Genomic DNA, 19799 nt, shown 5'->3' with positions numbered 1-19799 from the left:
ATATCACACTTAAATTTGGAGATCATCTCAAGAAGAAATTCGACACATTGAGCACTAATGTTCAAAGATCAGCTAAGTTATGGAAAGACATCAAGGACATCTCACATGAAGAAAGGAAAAAGTCATTAAAAAGACAGGAAATAAAGACCAAAATGGATGTGAAGAGAGACTCTAAAACTTGGTCTTGAACATAGTGTAGCTAAAGAGGATGGAAGAAATGATGAAGTAAAAGAGCTGAAAGAAAGATTTCAAATGGCACTTCTGGAAGACAAAGTAAAACGTTATAATGAAATGTGCAAAGACCTGGAGTTAGAAAACCAAAGGGAGGAAAACACTCAGTATTTCAAAAGCTGAAAGAACTGAAGAAAAGTTTTAAACCTTGAGTCACAAATTTGAAGAATCCTCTGAGCATAATACTGAATGACACAGGAAGGATCCAAAGAAGATGGAAGAAGAAGGACTACACAAAGTTACTGAACAAAAAAGCGTTTGTCCATATTCAACCATACGAGGAGGTAGCATATAGTCAAGAACCAATAGTGCCGAATGAAGAAGCTCAAGCTACATTGAAGGCATTGTCAAAAAACAAGGCTCCAGGAATTGGAGGAATACCAACTGGCAATGTTTCAACAAAAGGATGCAGTGCTAGAGGTGCTCACTCATCAATGCCAAGAAAACTGGAAGACAGCTACCTGGCCAACTGACTGGAAGAAATCCATATTTGTGCCCATCCCCAAGAAAGGTGATCCAACCAAAGGCAGAATTTATTGAATAATGTCATTAATATCACACACAAGTAAAATTTTGCTGCAGATCATTCACAGGTGGTTGCAGCAGCACATTGACAGAGAACTGCCAGAAATTCAAGCCAGAATCAAAAGAGGACATGGAACAAAGGATATCATTGTTGATGTTATATGAATCTGGCCAAAAGCAGAGAGTACCAGAAAGATATTTACCTGCGTTTTGTCTATGCACAGGCATTCGACTTTGTGGATCATAATAAATTATGGATAACATTTTGAAGAATGAGAATTTCAAAACACTTGACTGTGCTCATGCAGAACCTGTTCATAGGCCAAGAAGTAATTGTTTGAACAGAGCAAAGGGATACTGGATGGTTTAAAATCAAGACTGTGTGTCAGGGTTGTATTCTTTCACCACACTCATTCAATCTTTAGGCTGAAAAAACAATCTGAGAAGCTGGACTATATGAAGAAGAACGTGGCATCAGGATGGGTGAAGACAATCTGCAATGTGCAGATGACACAACCTTGCTTGTTGAAAATAAAAAGGACTGGAAAGCACTTACTGATGAAGATCAAACACTACAGCCTTCAGTATGGATTACCCCTCAACATAAAGAAAACAAAAATTCTCAAAACTGGATCAATTAGCAACATCGTAATAAGTGGAGAAAAGATTGAAGTCAAGGATTTCATTTTATTGGAATACACAATCAAGGCCCATGGAAACAGCAGTCAAGAAATCAAAAGACCCGTTGCATTGGGCAAATCTGCTTCAAAAGACTTCATTATTGTGTTTAAAATGCAAGATGTCTCTTTGAGGACCGGATTGTACCTGATCCAAGCCACATTATCTATCACCTCATGTACATGTGAAAGTTGGACAATGAATAGGGAAGGCCAATGAAGAACTGAAGCTTTTGAGTTATGGTGTTGGAGAAGAATATTGAATATACCATGCACTGTTAGAATGAACAAGTCTCTCTTGGAAGAAATACAGCCAGAATGCTCCTTGGAATTGAGAATGGAGAGACTTCATCGCACATACTTTGGACATATTATCAGGAGGGACAAGTCCCTGGAGAAGGACACCATGCTTGGTAAGGTAGAGGATCATGGAAAAAGGGGAAAATCCTCAACAAGATGCATCGACACAGTGGCTGCAACAATGGCCTCAAATATAACAAAGGTTGTGGAGATGGTACAGGACAAGGAAGTGTTTCGTTCTGCTGTACAGAGGGTCACTGAGTGGGAACTGATTTCAACAGGGAAGTGACTACAACGTTATACAACTGCCGAAATACTGAGAATCATGACCCAGCCCTGTTGACACACAATCTTAACCATCACAGCAAAGAATACTGAATATAGCCTGGACTGCCAAAAGAAAGAACAAATCTGTCTTGGAAGAAGTACAACCAGAATGTTCCACAGAAGCAAAGATGACTACACTATGTCTTACATACTTTGGACATGTTATCAGAAGGGTTCAGTCCCTGGAAAAGAACATCATGCTTTGTAAAGTAGAGGGTCGGTGAAAAAGAGGAAGACCCTCGACAAGATGGATTAACACAGTGGCTGCAACAGTGGGCTCAAACATAACAATGACTGTGAGGATGTCACTGAACCGGGCAGTGCTTTGTTCTGTTGTACATGGTGTCACCATGAGTCCAGACCGACTCAGTGGCACCTAACAACACAACAAAAATAAACAATTATTTTTATGAATTAAAAAAAAAAAAAACAGTTGTCCTGGAGTAAATTTTGACTTATAGCTACCCCATGTGTGTAAAAAAACTGTGCTCCATAGGATTTTCAATGGCTGTGATCTTTCAGAAGTAGATCTTTCTTTTTTCCAAGGCACCTCTGAGTGGACTTGACCTGCCAACCTTTCAATTTGTAGCTGAGCACTGAACCCAAGTGGTCTAATTATGTGAATAATAAGAGCTCAAATATGAAAGTAAAGGAAGCATATGCAGTGTTAAAAATACTGTAGCAGAATTATGAGACTGTAGTGTTCAGTACACAATGTTGATATGCTTCCAAGTTTTTAGGTACAGTGGCTATATCCTTTTATGTCACTTTCAAATATAATTTAATATTTAATGCATGTTTAAATAACTGTATGTGTATTTTTACTAATATCTCTATGAAGAAACAAGTAAATTTCTATCTCATACCTCATATTGACATGTGAAAAGTAATTTTTTGGAGTTTAGGAAAATTTTAATTCCCCAGTTTTATCATGATAGTATAATGTTCTTCAGTTTCCAAGAAGCCCTTGTGTTGCAGTGGCTAAAGCCATTGACTGCTAACCGAAAGGTAGGTAGTTCAAAACCACCAACAGCTCCAAGTGAGAAAGATGTGACAGTCTGCTTTCCTACAGATTTACAGCCTCAGAAACCCTATGGGGTCACTATGAGTTGGACTAGACTCTACAGCAGTGGGTCTTCAGTTTCCAGAGGAATCTGGGAGAAAGACAATATAATTTTCTCTAAGAGTTTAGGCTTATGAAATGTGAATTAGCTACTCAACAAAAATAGTAAACTATGAAAAATAATCTAGTGGTCTCCATAGAACTCCAAAGCTGATGCAAAGTCCTTTTATCTTTCCTTACCTTATAGGAAAATCAGTATTTATCAAAGCGAGCACTTATTTTCTTCATTGCATCTAAACAAGATTTATATTGCTTTTATTGCATTCATTGAAGATAGTTGATTTCCTAATGGTAATATCTACTGCCTAATTCAGTTTTTTTTTTTTTTAACATTTTATTGTGCTTAATTGAAATTTCACATAGCAAACTCATTTTCAAATCAGTGATACTTACACAAATTGTTCTTCGACCTTGGTTGCAATCCCGGCAAAGTGTCAGCACTCTTCCCCAATTCCTTCCTGGCTTCCCTACTTCCATTAGCCTGGTTTCCCTGTATCTCCCTGTCTTCTCGCCCTTTTGTCTCCTATTATCCATTATTTTAAGAAGCACATTCTTCACAGATGTTTTTGTTTATTTTATAGCCCAGTCAATTATTTGGCTGAGAAGTTTTCACATTAGTAGTTTGTCTTAGGGCAATAATCTCCAGGGTTCCTCCAGTCTTTTTCAAACTCATCAATCCAGTTTTTTTTTTTTTTTTTTTTTAATGAATTTTGTTCTACTTTTTTACCCTTTCGACCTGGGACCTTCTGTTGTGATCTTGGTCAGAATAGCCTGTAGTGGTAGCTGGGCACCATCTGTTTCTCTGGTCTCAGGTCAGAGGAGGCGATAGTTCCTGTGGCCATTGGTCCTTTGGACTAATTGCTCCTAGTCTTCAGTTTTCTCATTCGCCTTTGCTCCAGGCAGGAAGAGACCAACAGCTGCTTTTGTGACATAAGCAATGTGTGTGCATAAGAAGGAGGTAGGGTATCAGAAGGCCACAACCTTATAAGCAGTGTTTTATATGAGATAGTGTATTTCCCTTGTAATCATTTTACAATTTAATATAATACTGTATTTTTCTGTTTGCTTGATTATTTCTGACTCAGAGGCTGGTACTTTCATTGTAAGTGGTATCATTTCAAACCATTCATTCTTATACCTTAAACTGCCATCCTCATCCTTCTCTGGCTTTTTTTTGTTTTTTTTTTTTAATCTATGGCCTATCAGGGATATATATATACATATATATTTTAATTTAAATATACTTATGTTTATATGCATTATGTACTACGTAATAGTACAGAGAAGTACTTTGTGTCCTTAATGTAACAAACTAAACCCACTGACAAACAGTCCATTCCAACTCATAGCAGTATAGAAGGATTTAAAATAAAATCCAGGAGTCCGTGTATATCTCGTCTGTTTATTTTGACCATATGCTGTTGAATAATTTAGTGATTTTAATGTATTTTTCCTTTAAACTAGAGGATTTTTTTAACCAAATTGACTTTTTAATGAAACTTCGTTATAAAAGATCAATGAAACAGTAACCTCACTTTCTCCCAATTTGCTCAAATTTTCTTTCACTATCTTAGATCCTTTCATGAGAAAATATATCTTATTTGTTACCAAAAAAAAAAAAAGTTAGTTTTAATGAAAATGTCACTAAGGTAGGATATATTTTAAGTAAATTTATATGAAAACTCATTGCTGTGGAGTCGATTCTGACTCACAGTGATCCCACAGGGTTTACAAAGCTGTAAATCTGTACAGGAGCAGACTACCACATCTTTCTCCCAAGGAACCTCTGGTGGTTTTGAACTGTAGATCTTTAGTTTATCATTTGATCAACTTATATTAAAATGTTTTAAGTATTCCATGTTATCAGGAGGGACCAGTCCTTGGAGAAGGACATCGTGCTTGGCAGAGTACAGGGTCAGCAAAAAAGAGGAAGACCCCCAACAAGATGGATTGGCACAGTGGCAGCAACAATGAGCTGAAGCATAACAACGATTGTAAGGTTGGCACAGGACCAGGCAGTGTTTCGTTCTGTTGTGCATAGGGTCACTATGAGTCGGAACTGACTCAATGGCACCTAACAACAACAACAACATATTAAAATGTTTTGAGTACTCTAAAGTGCTTGTTCAAATTTACATTCTCTAATGACTAATAAGAAATGCAAATCAAAACCACAATGAGATACCATCTCACCCCAATAAGGCTGGCACTAACCCAAAACACACAGACTCTAGTTCTTAGATTTAAAGAGCCAAGGTTTTCTTTCTTTCCATTTTTTTTTTTAATTTCTTTTTTTCTGATTTTCTCAAATAAATTGATGTCAAGGGATTTATTTTCAATCTCAATAATTCTGACTTCCATTGCCTCCTTCAATTCTGCTCCTATGACTTTCTATTGAATTGTCTAATTCTGAAATTTTATTGTTAATCTTTTGGATTTCTAATTGCTGTGTCACTGCTTGGATTCTATCAGGTTGTTAATTTTGTTGTTTTGTTCTTGTATTGTTTTCCTGAATTCCTCTATTGCTTCGTCTGTGTGTTTCTTGGCTTTGTATGAGTTTTGCCTGATCTCCTTCCTGATCTCATAGAGAAATCTGTATATTAGTCTTTTGAATTCTGTCTCAGATAGTTACATTGCCTTATCTTCCTTCAGAAGGTTTTCTGGTACTTTATTTTGATCGCTTGCTGGAGCCATCTTGAACTGCTTCTTTATGTGAGTTGTTATTGACTGTTGTCCCAGAGGCATCAATAAGTTATTATATTTCTTTATTGTATGTTTGTTCACTGTGCCTTTTTGTTTCATTTTGATATGCCCAAGTAGGTTGAGTGTGTCAGATACTTTGGTTATTCGCACCTTTGAAGCTCTCAAGTCCTGTCTTCAGGTGGGCAGAGCAGCTACTAAGTGTGTGAGCCCAGGAGTCTGTTCACTTTTCGTGTGCAGCTTTGGCATAGGTGTCAAGGTTGTCGGTTACTGAGTGTGTGGTGCAGACTCTTACCTACGGTCCTATATGGGCAGGGTTGCTTAGGAGTGTTTAGAGCCGGCACAGACATCTGGCTGCAGTAGGGGGCTATGTGTGGAGCAAGGCAGGAGGTAGAAGGCTTCCCCTGGGTGCCTGGGTGGAGGGTGTACCCTTGTTTCCTAGAGTGCTCAGTGGGAGGTGGTATTGCAGCCAGTTCTTGGGAACCTGGTGCTGTTGGCTGGAGGGACTGCTAGGCTTCATTTATTCTCAGACGTCTGTCACGGGTGGCTAGATGAGATGGGTAGTACCGCCAGCCTTAGGTGCCTGGTGTAGGTGGGTGAGCCCTCTGCTTAAAAGGAAGAGGGGTGTCAATTACCACAAATCCAAAGCTCCCCTTAGGCTGCTGCAGTTGAAAATGGGCTTCAGGCATACACCCTGGTATTTTATGCTAATAAGGCATGCAACTTTGAATCAGCCCACACAGGTCTAAGCAGGGGTGAAGGGCATGCAAGTCCATAGGCTCCTAATGCCAGTGACTGGGCAAAGTGACAGGGCCACATGACCCATCCTGAGTTCCTAGCTTAGTAGGCATGGCAATTTTTAAAGCTGCAAGACTGGGATGGGTACAGAGAGCCCTGAGTTCACAGCTTAGAGGGCATGGCACTTGCTGAATACTGCTGGACTGGTGTCAGAGTGGAGCAGGGTTGTGAATGGGTAAGGGAAGGGAAGCACTTCTCGCTGTGGAACTCTGGGCAGGGGAAGGGTTATTTTGGCCCCATGTATGGTAGATTAGAAGATTGCAGTTAGCTTTTGCAGGTCTGATGTTGCACTTGTCTCAGCCTGGTCTCACTGCACAGACTCAGCTACCAGGGTGCGGGCAATCTCACAATCTGTACTTCTCCCCTGCAATTGTCTTTCCTTCGACCTCCACTCAGTCCGATTCTTCAGCTTTGTCTGAAGGGTTCCTAGATTGTCATATATAATTGATTCGTTCATTTTTCTGTGTCTTTGTTGTAAGAGAGATGACAGGAAACATCTGTCTATACTACTATCCTGGCCCCATCTTCTGGTGGATGTTTTATGATGTTTTCTAACCACTTTGGAAAATGATATGTCGCTTTCTTAAAAAGCTAGGACTAAAAATACCATACCCAACCCTGTTGCTGTAGAGTTGATTCTGACTCATAGTGGCCGTATAGGACAGAGTAGAACTGCCCGATTGGGTTTCCAAGGAGTGGCTCGTGGATTCGAATTGCCAACCTTTTGGTAATTACTTAATTACTGTGTCACGAGGGTTCCAGAAGTTCCTGGATCATATGGAAGAATACTATATGATCCAGCAATCCCACTCCTAGGAATATACCTGAGAGAAATAAGAGCTGCTGATAGATATGTTCATTGTAGCACCATTCACATTAGCAGAAAGATGGAAACAACCTAAATGTCCATCAACAGATGAATGGTAAACAAATTATGGTACATGCACACAATGGAATACTGCACGATGATAAAGAACAATGATGCATCGGTGAAACGTCTCACAACATGGATGAATCTGGAGGGCAGTATGCTGATAATAAACCAGTCACAAAAGGACAGATATTTTGTGAGATCATTATTATAAGAACTCAAGAAAAGTTTTCAACACAGAAAAAAAATTATTTGATGGTTATGAGGGTGGGGAATGAGGTGGAGGGAAATCACTAACTATGGAGTAGACAAGGGTCAACTTTGGTGAAGGGAAGGACAACAAACAATACAGGGGAAGTCAGCAAAGTGGATCAAAGCAAAAACAAAGAAATTTCCTAGATGCGCTCAAACACTGAAGGACAGACTAGCTGGGGAATCATAGTTTTGGGGGACATCTAGGTCAATTGGCATAATAGACTTGACAGCAGTGAGTTTGATTTTTTGCAGAACGTGCTAAAAAAAAAACCTTTTCATTGAGTAGATTCTGACTCATAGTGACCCTATAGACAGAGTAAAACTGGGCCATGGACTTTCCAAGGAGCGGCTGGTGGATTAGAACTGCTGACTTGTTGGTTAGCAGCCAAGCTCTTAACCACTGGACCACGCGGGCTCCAGGAGAATGTGTTGGGAACCATGAAATCAGGCAAGGAGAGTGGATATGTCCAGAGGGAGTGGGAAAAAGTACTAGGTACGGAAGTGCAGTTACAATGATTCTCGTCAACCTTTAGAATAAACTTTGCAGTGTCAGCATATGTGTTTGTTTATGTGTGTGTTTGTGCAAGCCTTTGCCTTCTGTTTTACCCTTCATCATCTTCTGAGAAGGGTATTAGATTTGGGCCAGGTTTCAAGGAGTCTCACTGTAGCATAATGATTTGAAGTACTCAGTTATATTAATTTGCTCAAATGCCCACATTCCAGACCTTGGAGTTCCACTCTTACTAATGTTTTTACCATCTCGTGTAAATCTGTTAACGCAACACATCTTGCGATTTAGCAGTCCAAAGGTTCAGCTCTGCAGCTGACTTTGTTTTAATCAACTCACTTTGCCTAAATCAGAATATTTACTAATTATGCTAAATTTCTGGAGGCCATCTATAGATGCTCCCATGTTTGGAATCCTTTGCTCACTGGTTGTTCTTATTTAATAATTATCTTTTTGGTTTCATGGCTTGTTATTTTTTCTCATCTATTTGAAAAACTTTTTAAAATATTTGTACAATCATTTTTGGTGTGTTTCCTTGGGGAAGAGGATATGCTATGATGAGTTAAGTCTGTTGCCTCTCTTTCATTGTTTTGGCTTTTGTAATATTTGGTGAATGTTTATTATGCACAATATTTTCACTGGCTGTTATTCACCCTACTTGTGAGAGACAAAATGAGGTAATCTCATGGCTTGCACCTTGTTGTATTTCTAATTCAAGTAAGGTCTGTCAAGTGGCAAGAATACAGTTATCTTGCCTTACAGACATAATTGTTCCATGTTACTCCTCAAGCTTTTGGATATATCTGATGCTACTAGAGTCTGAATTATTTTCTTTGCTCATGATCATGAAATAATATCCCCTGAGTAGCCAGTGAAATTTGAATAAAAGTAGTTCCTTGGGATATAATAAAAAGGTACAGGTTATATTGTCACGTAGCATAATTATGTTTAAAAGGTTGAACCTATTAGAAGGTGAAGATGGTCATGATAAGACAATACTTCCCAGGCTGTAGAAAACTCCACTGCCTTGAGCAGCTTGCTTGGCAAGCACCATAGCTTTACATTGAAATCCTGGTTCCTCTCTCCTTAACTGCTGCCCCAAAGTAGAGGAAATAGGCAGAAACTGGTTTAGGCATCATGTTGACATTCAGGATGACCTTTAGGACCTCATGTATAGTAATTTTCCTCTCTCTGGGTGGAGTTTAACCCCCATATTCTGAACACACAATGCATGAAGTTATATGTAAATCGCATTGTGGCTGCGTAGTATGGTTAATAATGCTACTGATATAGCTTGTATGCCTTTCCTACATGTAAACCCCCTAAAAGTAAGCTTTCCCCTCACCCTCAATGAGCGGTCCTGGCAGAAGCAGCCCTATTTCCTTCCCTTGTACAACAAAATAAATGTGGCTTTTTTTTTTTTTTAAACTCCAATCTCAGTCTCTGATTTATTGGCTGATTCAAGTCATGCCAAGCAGAACCTGGGGTTTTCAACCAGCAACAGTGAGCACTTCCAGGTAATAATATCTCATATTTATTGAATGGTATACCATAAAAAAAAAAAAAAATAGCCATTCTTAATTATTTAATTAATTATCACAACAGCTCTGTAATGTAGGTTCTATTATTTTTACATTTTTAGACGATAAAATGGAAATCCAGAGAGGGTAAATAAATGAAGCAAGTTCAACTCATGAAGAATAAATAAATAGTCCAAGTTCATAGCGGTCTTAAGCATTAGAATCAAGTTTCAAACACGGTCTGGCTCCAGGTTCCAGGCTCATAATAGCTACTCTAACTTACTTCTTAGTGTTCATTTTCTGCTTTAATAATGTCATCCCAGAGAGTATCAGATTAAAAGAAGAGAAATAGCAGTGGGGTTCTTAAAATAGTGAATACCTAGGACAATGGGGAGAAAATAAATTCAATAAAGACAATGAATTAATAAGTTGACTTAGCAAGTTAATCGGTTCATTTTGGATGCAGGACTTGCTTAAACTAAATAATGGAAAACCTTCACAAAGTGAATGCAGGATATAGCCTGGGCAGGTTTATAATAAATGTGCAGTGGGGGAGGAATTATCATTAAATAGTAAGGAACAGGAGCCATGGTGACACAGTGGTTAGAGCTCAGCTACTAACCAAAAGGTCAACAGTTCAAATTCACCAGCTGCTCTTTGGAAACCTAGGAGGCAGTTCTAGCCTGTCATATAGGGTTGGTCTGAGTTGGAATCAATTGAACAGCAAGAATTTGTTTATTTTTTTTTTGGTTTAGTAAAGAAGATGTTAGAAATAAATAAACAAGGAAGTTCCCATTTTAAGAAACGATTTGTGAATTTCTGCCTTGAGAAATTCAGCCACCTTTTAAAAATAAGGATAGAAGTAGATTAAAAGAAAAAAGAAAAAAAGAACTAAATCACTGTTACTAATGATTTGTAGAAGTTGGCCAGGGACTTGTCAAGACTCATGTTACTTTCTTAAAAAGAGGTTTCTGAGGAGATTTATTCTCCACTGTCTTCTACTTTCTAGACTTTGTTGCTGTGTGGGCTTCAATTTGTGGGAAATTTAATTTTAAGGCAAGAGATTGGCAAAAATATTGACGTTGATTTTGCTGAGCTACTGAATGAATGAGAACCTTCAGGCCCCAGTACAGGAATATTTATTTATTTATTTAAATAAGGTAAAACTTCTTCCTTGAGCTAATGTTTGAGCGATCCATTTACTTATTAAGTTTTTCACTACATACCTGGGAAAACATTTCTAGATAATACAATGGGCAGAGGCAGAATCACGTGCAATTGCGAAGATTGCATATCATGGCATTGTATGTTGTGCCATTTATACAGACTAAGACGTGATGGAATGAGCTGAAAATGTGCAATCTATTGGGTATTGCCATGGTTAATGTAAACATCCAAGTGCTTCCCACCACAGTAATCATACATGCCAAAAGGAATGACAGGCAGCTCAGTGATATACATCAACCCAAAGAAATTTGTCTAATCCACTTATATATAGTCTTTCATTGAAGAAGTTCCTGAAAATAAGAGAGACAAAAAGAAACAGACAGAATGATGAGAAAATACTGAGGAGCTTGATATACAAGTTAAATATTATTACAGTTAGAATTAGAAATTATCTGAGATTCATTGAAATGATTAATGATCCCCAATAATCTTAACACTTATTGTAGCTGTTAGGTGCCATGGAGTTGGTTGTGATCACAGTAATTCCATGAACAGCAGAATGAAAGAGTGCCTGGCCCTGTACCACCCTCACAATCTTTGATGTGTTTGAGCCCATTGTTGCAGACACTTTGTCAACCCATCTTATTAAGGATCTTCCTATTTTTCACTGACTCTTTACTGTATCAACCATGATGTCCTTCTCCAAGGACTGGTCCCTCCTCCCAAGTGTCAAATAGTACCTGCATATAATTTCTCTGTAAGAGAAAGTTACCACCAAACAGAGGGGAGTGAGGGAATTGACAAATTGGTAGTACATATATTGATGGATTCCCTGGACAAAGAGTAAGCCAGTGGAGAGGTGAACAGAAATGCCAGGGCATAGGAAAGGCTCAGAATTCAAGTTACAGGAGGAAAGATATTCTAATTTTCAGCTTATGTGAATGACACATTCCTAGAACTAAGAGGAGCATGCCCTTCACAATAACATGTGGTGTTTCTCCCAGTTTCCACTGTGCCATATTCTAGCAGAAATTCATCCTGTGTTGATAGCCAATCTTACCTATGTACAATGACAACCAACAACAATAACAAACCTGTATAGTCTTTGATGAGAAGAATAAAAATATTTAGTATGATGTTTTATATTACTTAAATAACAGCAATCATATACAACATAATATATGAAATAACAGCAAAGTATAAGATCCGATGTGTCTCTGTATTTACATAATTATTGGCTCAAAATATTAGTTTATTATTTGGAACAATAGACATTATCCAACACTAGAATAGGCAAAATAAAAATCCAACATTTATTCTCTCATAGAAAATGTTGGCATTTTTAAAACTCATCTTTTCATGGAACTTTTCTTTGATGACCACTACAAATTTCTTCTTTGGAACTTGTGAATTTATGTTCAAATAACTGATACAGAAAGAAAATACAGGGATTTTTTCAAGGCTTTATTTTTTACAAAGTCATTAAATTTTCATGATTTTTCTAATAAAGACATTTAGTATATACCTAATTAAGCATGGGTTCTGCATCTTTTAAAGTGCTTCATAGATGGATCCCATACCCGTTGCTGTATGGATATATCTCTTATTTCACATCTAGAAAGTCAGATAAATTTTTTTTCGTGTTACTTTTATTTTTAAAACCTTTTTTTTTTATATTAAGACATAAATAACATATTATTCATCCACATGCCTTCAGTTTTTTCTTCAGTTCTTTCGGCTTGAGAGATGTGAAGCAGGTTCTTCCCTTTTGGCTTCTTAACTCCAGATCTCTGTACCTTTCATTATAATACTTCACTTTGTCTTTTTGAGCTGGCCTCTGAAATCTTCAGGTCAGTTTTTAACTTCAGTATTTCTTCCTTTCACTTTAGCTATTCTGCATTCTAGAGCAAGTTTCAGAGTCTCTTTTGACATCCATTTTGGTTTTCTCTTCCTTTCCTCTCTTTTTAATGACCTTTTGATTTCTTCATCCATGATGTTTGATGTCATTCCAAACTTGTCTAATATTTGGTCATTAGTGTTTAATGTGCCAAATCTATTCTTGAGATGATCTCTGAATTCACGCTGGATGTACTAAAGGTCATGTTTTGGCTCTTGTATACTTACTCTAATTTTCTTCAGCTTCAACTTGTACTTGAATATGAGCAATGAATGATCTGTTCTGTCCTTGGCCCCTGGCTTTGTTCTGACTGAAGATATTGAGCTTCTCCATCATCTTTTCCCACAGATGTAGTTGATTTGATTCCCGTGTATTCCATTTGGCAAGGTCCACATATATAGTCTCCGTTTATGTTGTTGAAAATGGTTATTTGTAATGAAGAATTCGTTGGTCTTGCAATATTCCAACATGAGATCTTTGCATCGTGACTGCAATTTTGATGAATTTCAGACTTCATAAGTTGGTAAAATCTTCAATTTCCTCATCTTTGGCATCATTGCTTGGTGGGTAAATTTGAATAATAGTAATAGTGTCTGTTCTTCATATTGTTCTATCACAGACAGCATTGTACTTCATGATAGGTCTTGAAAAGTTCTTTTTGAAGATGAGTGTGATACCATTCCTATTCAATTTGTCATTCCAGGCATAGTAGACCATATCATTGTCTGTTTCAAAATGGACAATACCAGTCTATTTCTGCTCAATATTGCTTAGAACATCCATATTTATGCATTCCATCTCATATATTTTATTATTTCCAATTTGCAAAATTCATACTTCCTACATGTTCCAATTATTAATGGTTTTTGCAGCTGTTTCTTTTCAATTTGAGTAATGCCAATAAAATAGAGTATCTTAATCTAATAAAATAAAATAAGAGAGAAGACTTAAACAAAAAATTTGCAATAAAAGGACAAGTTGGAGTGACTGATAACCGTCCCCAAGGTCCAAAGATAGCGAAAGTACAGAAAACACACAAGAAATGGTGTATCATATATATGAAATGTACTGATTATATTCCATTTGAAAACATTATGGAAGTTGATGAATATTGAGTGATCTGTCCTAAAGGTAAAATGTTTTAATCCAGATGCCTGGGAGGGACAGATTAAAAGGTAAATGAGAATAAATGCGTCTAAAAGAAACTTACTCCTTAGTGAATACAAATTGTTTAAAAATTAACAGACGCCCTAGACGTTTTGTTAAGCTTTCAAGTGCTTCAGACATAATTAACACATTACTTGGTATCTCCTTAGGGAAAGCCTCAAAGACTGACAGAAAGCTATATATTGTCCCCACTATGTCATGTTAAGAAGTGCATGTGGTACCAAAGCAGATTCATTACAGGTAAAAGGTAGAAATTTTTAGGCAGTGCCATGTTTTACTAATATCTAGAATATTTTAGTGCCATTTTCAACGTCTCATTTTTAATTGATTATAAAGCCACAGAAAAATATTTAGAATTTTAATTCAATTCTGTCTGTTTTCTACCATAATTCTTGGTAAGTTTTTTATGATTAAATGTGGACTTCATGTATCCACTTTTATAGTTTAATCCTGTGGATTTTAATGTCTGCTTTTCTTAGCTAATAGTTTACTCAGAGACTGCTCTGCTCAAAGAGTGCAGGAATAGTTGTATGCCAGGTAAACAGACAGATAGGTTGATAGATAGAAACATAGATAGATAGATAGACAGACAGATAAATAGACAGACAGATAGATAGATGGATGGACGGGTAGATAGAAGCTAGACACATGTACATATCTAGGAAGCAGTGATTCACAAAGTTTTAAACCAGCAATTCCATTATTTTAATCTGTAGGTCTATTCTTCTATTTTTAAAACATCTATGACATATTCACACACATTTTTTTGCTGATGTTTGTCTGTGATATCTCCTGGTACATAGGAATTCCAGGGTCTAATGGAAGCTGCTCTATGTTCAGACAGATTTTAATAACTTCCAGTAATTTACATATATGTCATCAACAGTGTATTTTCTTTTCCTCCTATGCTATTGTGTCATATAGTGATTTTTTTAACTTTTTTTTCATAAGAGGTAGAGGATACTTTTTTACAAGGGATTGTTTTATGACCAATATTTCACTATTTGCTCAGGTTTCCTCATATGTCCTAGGTTTCTCCATGAGAAAAAAATATATATCCGATTTGTTACAAAAAACTTAGAATGCGTCCTTTGTAATACAAATGCTCAGTTGGAGAAGAAAATATTTTAAGTAGACCAACAAAAAAAGTAATCTAAAGAATGGCACTTTTGAACACTTAAGTTATAAAACTGATGTTATACAGAATGCAGGGCTGGGGTCAGTTACAAGGATAGCATCCTAATGAACCTATTCATCATGAAAATGGTGACTTAGTCATCTAGTGCTGCCATAACAGAAATACCACAAGTGGATGGCTTTAACAAACTTATTTTCTCACAGTCTAGTAGGCTACAAGTCCAAATTCAGGGCATTGGCTCAGAGGGAAGGCTTTCTCTCTCTGTCGGCTCTGGAGGAAGGTCCTTGTCCTCAAACTTCCCCTAGTCAGGGGTCTTCTCAGATGCAGGGACTCCAAAGGATGCGCTCTGCTCCTGGAGTTGCTTTCGTGGTTGTATGAAGTCCCCAACTCTCTGCTTGCTTCCCTTTTATCTCTTGAGAGATAAAAGGTGGTGCAGGCCACACCCCAGGGAAACTCCCTTTACCTTGAATCAAGTGACATGAGTAAGGGTGGTGTTACAACCCCGCCCTAATTCTCTCAACATAAAATTAAAATCACAATATGGAAGGCAACTACACAATTCTGGGAACTGCAGACTAACCAAGTTGAAACATATTTTTGGGGGGACACAATTCAATCCATGACAATGACAAAGAACTTAATTCACAGTCCAGAAGAATTTACTTTTAAATATTTTAAAGATTAAAACAATTAACAACAACCAAAAACTCATTTTAAGTAATTACTGTCAACATCCCAATAAAGACAGATGATGATGGTGATGCACAGATGACAGATAGGTAGAAATACAGACAAACAGATAGATAAATAGATGGATGGATAGATAGATAATACTAGGCACACCCTATTTTAGAGTTACTTTCAGGTATCATAGACACATTGAAACCTTTAATTCTCATTTATGCTTCCTAACAACCCTGCAAGAAAGTTTGGAATATGATTTTTCAGGAGAGGATAAACAGATCCACATAACTTAGGTTATTTCCCCTAACTACCGCTTTGCATATATCACAAATGGAGGTATATTGCTGTTGTTGTTAGGTGCCTTTAAGTTAGTTCAGATAAATAGCGACCCTATAGGACAGATTAGAACTGCCCCTATAGGCTTTCCAGTGAGCAGCTGGTGGATTTGAACTGCCGACCTTTTGGTTAGCAGTAGAACTCTCAAACACCACACCAGCGGGGCTCTAAATGGAGTTACAGCAGAGGCTATATCTTTAGACTTGTATCTCTAGGAATATTTTCATGTATAAAGACAAATAATCCCCATTGTTATCAATCATGTATCTATCCCATTATTTTTGTGCTACACAGTGTGGTGGGATGATTTGAAGTACTCAGTCATCTGAATATAATATAAACAGTAACAAAATAAATACATTATATTCAGAAAGATCGGCTCAGTATCTGGTTTGTCTAAATCAATTCATTTTTTCTTTATCAGTGTATATATCAGTTAGGATAAATTTATTGAGGTTATTCACCGAAGTTTCCAGGTTTTTACATTTTTTTCTCTACCTCATAATATTGGTTCTTAATTGCAAGCTTTTGTCTCAAATTATTATCCTTATCCCTCTAAACCCACCAAAACCCACTGCTGTTGCATCGATTCCGACTCATAGGGACCCTATAGGATAGAGTAAAACTGTCTGATAGAGTTTCCAAGGACTGCCTGGTGGATTCGAACTGCCGACCTCTTGGTTAGCAGCTGTAGCACTTAGCCACTGCATCACCAGGGTTTCCACCTTATCCTTCTAGCAAATAATAATTATAATTGTTTAGAAAACATTTTCTAATTGTTTATGTAACCTTGCACAAGAAGTCTATTGTTTGACAGGTTAGGGCCTAGCCTTGTTTTGGGGGCTAAATTTTCTCAAATTTAGTTAATAAGAGTGTACACTATATTTTGATCAGGATCTACTGTCTGAATTCATCACGTTGATTACTTTACTTGGAAGAAACAAAAAGAGATAACCCATGGTTTGAAATATGTTGTGTTTCCAGTCAGTGAGATGCGATTTGTAGCATTTTACATATTTGCCATGATTTCTGGGCATAGTTGCTCCATATTCCCTCCTAGGTTTCCATGCATATTTGCTTATTTTTATTCCTTTAATATCCAACAAATTTGTAATGAGGAAAAATAAAGTAAATTTTAGATACACTAAGGTTGCCTATTAAAAAAAAAATCAGCCTGAGTTTTAGGGTAGGACCATACAAGGAGGGGTATGATATGTTTCCGTGTATATAGAGACTAGGAGACACATGAGGAAAAAAAAAAAATTGATAAAGAGGTTACCAAAATAGAAATTTAAATTTAAGATAGTTCTCATCCCCAATCAAGTCCAAGTGTCTTGATTGGAAAATTCTATTAAGCATTTAGGGAAAAAAAATTAACCAATTCTCCACAAACTCTTCTAGAAAACTGAAAAGGAAGGTATATTTCCATTTGCTATAGGAGGATGGCTTTACTCAGATATCAAATGTAGACAGAAGCATTAAAAGAAAACAACAGAGCAAATATGTGAAAAAAATTAAGAAATTGAGTATTGAAATATATAAAGACAATAATATATCAAATTAGATGTACCCCAAGAATGCACGGTTTGTTTTTTAAAAAATCAATTAATGACATTTACCATTTACCATAATAACTAATTAGAAATGAAAAAAAAAAAGCCACATAAATAGATGTAGAAAAATATTTTAAAAGTCCCAATGTTGTGATAAAATTTTGACCAAACTAATGTAAAATTAACCCAAGAGAGTGCAGAAATTACTGAACTGTATCATTAGTCTAAAACAATGGTTAGAATTTTGCTGAAAATCATTCAAAAGGGTTGGTTAGTACATCAACAGGCAACTTCCAGAAATTCAAGCCAGGCAAAAGGATATGTAACAAGGGTTGTCATTGCTGATGTCAGGTGGATCATGGCTAAAAGCAGAGAATACCAGAAAGATGTTTACCTGTGTCTTATTGACTCTGTAAAGGCATCTACTGTATGGATCATAACAAATTATGAATAACATTGAGAAACTAAGAATTCCAGAATACTTAATTGTGCTCATGAGGAACATGTACTTAGACCAAAAGGAAGTGGTATACTGCGTGTTTTAAAGTCAAGACAGGTGTGTGTCAGGGTTGTGTCATTCCACGATACTTATTGAATATGCATGCTGGGCAAATAATCTGAAAAGTTGGACTACATGAAGAAGAACAGGGCATCAGGATTGGAGGAAGACTCCTTAACAACCTGCGATATGTAGATGATACAACCCTGGTTGCAGAATGTGAAGGGAACTTGACCGTGGCCTTCAGTATGGAATGTACCTCAACATAAAGAAAAGAAATATCCCCATAACTGGACCAATTAGCAACATCATGATAAAAGGAGAAACAGCAGTCAAGAAATCAAAAGACACTTTGCATTGAGCAAATCTGCTGCAGAAGACCCATTTAAAGTATTAAAAAGCTAAGACATCACTTTAAGGACAAAAGTTGTGCCTGAGCTAAACCACGGAATTTTATTCAGCTCACATGCGTGTGAAAGCTGAACAATGAATAAGGAAGACTGAAGAATCGATGCCTTTGAGTTGTGGTGTTGGCTAAGAATATTGAATATACCATGGATTGCCAAAAAAAGAACAAATCTGTCTTGGAAGAATCACAGCCAGAATATTTCTTACTAGCAAGGGTAAAAAGACTTCGTCTTACATATTTTATACATGTTATCAGGAGGGGCTAGTCCCTGGAGATGGACATCATGCTTGATAAAGTAGAGGGTCAGAAAAAAGAGGAAGGCCATCAGCAAAATGGACTGACACAGTGGTTGCCACAATGACTTAAACATAATAATTGGAAGGATGATGCAAGTCAGAGTAGTGTTTTGTTCTGTTGCATGTAGGGTCACTATGAGTTGGAACCAACGTGACAGCACCTAACCTCAGCTACTAACAATATTGAAATGGAACTTACTCAAACTGATAGAGGGCACCCATGAACAACTTATAGGTACCGTTATGCATGGTATGAAAGATTGAATAAATTCTCAGTAACACCAAGAATAAAACATGTAAATCTAACCTTACCAAATCTGACATTTTATGGGTATAGTCAATACAATAAGGCAATAAAAAATAAATAAATAGAAAACATCCAGGTTGGAAAGGAAGAAGTGAAACTGTTTTTATTAATATATGATGTTTGTTTCTGTATAATACCTAATAAAGCCTACAATAAGTTATACAATTAAAGTTAACAGCATTTCTTTGTGAATTTACTTTCAGCTTATTGGTTCATAAGAAAAAAAAGCTATTTGGGTTTAAGTGGAGTTGCATTGATTCCATAAATGCATTTGAGGATTTCTTAGATTTAATATTGGCAATGAATTGAGTTGCATCCCCCAAAATATGTTTCAATTTGACTTGGCCATGATTCCCAGCATTGTGTGGTTGTCCAACATTTTGGGATCTGATGTGATTATCCTACTTTTTGTAAATTCTAACCATTAAGATGTTAATAAGGCAGAATTAGAGGCAGTTCTGTTAATGAGGAAGGACTCAACCTACAGGATTAAGTTGTATTTTGAGTGACT

Source organism: Elephas maximus, chromosome 7, assembly GCF_024166365.1.
Source record: "Elephas maximus indicus isolate mEleMax1 chromosome 7, mEleMax1 primary haplotype, whole genome shotgun sequence".
In the NCBI taxonomy this organism is placed as follows: domain Eukaryota; kingdom Metazoa; phylum Chordata; class Mammalia; order Proboscidea; family Elephantidae; genus Elephas; species Elephas maximus.
The sequence above is the reverse complement of the archived record's forward strand: the minus strand, read 5'-3'. Positions refer to the sequence as shown.